General features: G+C 42.5%; 1 pseudogene across 1 annotated transcript; it reads left to right on the forward strand.

The window, feature by feature from the left end:
• Positions 1 to 362: 362 nt before the first annotated feature.
• Positions 363 to 1031, forward strand: LOC307188912 (ribosomal protein eL22-like 1; annotated as a pseudogene). Its single transcript has one exon. The product of its transcript is annotated as a ribosomal protein eL22-like 1 (transcript).
• The last annotated feature ends 468 nt before the right edge of the window (positions 1032 to 1499 follow it).

Consider the following 1499-nt stretch of genomic DNA (forward strand, 5'->3'; position numbering starts at 1 on the left):
AAATCCCAAACTGTAATGAACATAAACGACTTTCCCGAAACACTACTGCAAGGTTGGCTGGCCGGAGAGTTATGCGCCCTGGTAGACACCTCACTTCTCAGCAAGGGGCTTTCAGGTCTCATTTTGAAGATTCCCTCCTGAATCCATCCTCAGGAAACCTGGGCTGTGCCCCCACTACTCCCTGTAGGCTACACACAAATGCACAAAATGAACCTGGAGTCTGATATACTGTCAGTAATGGTCAAATCTGAACATTGTTTGGTACTTTCCTATTTTCTGAGAGGCTGCCTGCCTTCGTGAGAAAAGCACTGGTTCAAGTCCTGGCTCTGGTACCAGGGCAAGTCTCAGCCTAAACTTCCCCAGCAATAACATGGGTGCAACAGTGCCTTCCCTCTGTGATACCAGTCACAATGGCTAACATTCAGTGAGCTGGCAGGGCAGGCACTACCTAGTGCTTTTCAGTCTCCACAAAATCCCCTGGGAGATAGTGACCATGAACTATAAGAAATGGTAGGAGCAGTTTGAAACCAGGCAGTTGGGCACCAGAGCTTCTAGGTGATAACACTTTGCATCATGCGGCTCCTGGTTCACAGAAGCACTAGGCTAGAAGTCAAAAGACTCAGGGCTGCTCTCTGATTGCACGGCCGGCCTTCAAGATGGTGCCGGAGAAAGATAAGAGGCCTAAGAAGTCAGCCTGGAAGTTTAGTTTGGATCTTACTCATCCAGGAGAAGATGGAATTTTTGATTCTGGAAATTCTGAACAGTTTCTACGTTGAGAAAGTTAAAGTTTTTCCAGGAAAAACTGGAAATCTTGGGAATGTTGTTCACATTAAAGCCTTCAAGAATAAAATCATGGTTGTTTCTGAGGAACGATTCTCTAAAAGGTATTTGAAATATCTTACCAAGAAATACCTTAAAAAGAATAATCTTGGTGATCAGCTTCGGGGGTTGCATCTGATGAGGAGACTTACGAACTTCGTTACTTCCAGATTAGTCAAGATGAAGGTGGATCTGAGTCTGAGGGGCAGTGAAGCCATCCCTTATAGGCCTTTGCTTGCTGATAAAACAAATGAAGCATACAAGACAAAGAAACATCTAGAAATTGACCTTAGATTATCAGTGAATGAAAAACACTGTACTCATGTTAAGCGTTCATCTCTTTAGGTGTATGCTGTTTACATGGTTCTAATACTTTCTATAAGCAATATTTAAATAACTTATAGCTGGTAGAACTTTTTCCAGGATTTCTGAAATGTATTGCTTTTTAAAATGTCCTCGAGTTAAAGTGTATAGTGTAGTATAGGAAAAAATGAAGCACAATTTTGGGTATAACTTTAGATAATAAAATATTTAAAATTAAAAAAAAGAAGAAGATTCGGGGCCTCACCCCTCCACAGCCACCAACTTTGTGTGTGACCTTGAATGAGTCCCTTGCCTTTGGCAGTCCCATCTATACACTGGGTACATGTGTGTGCCTGGGGGTTTTCAGATGGACTCTG

This window comes from Stenella coeruleoalba (assembly GCF_951394435.1).
Source record: "Stenella coeruleoalba genome assembly, chromosome: 7".
NCBI classification, from domain to species: Eukaryota; Metazoa; Chordata; class Mammalia; order Artiodactyla; family Delphinidae; genus Stenella; species Stenella coeruleoalba.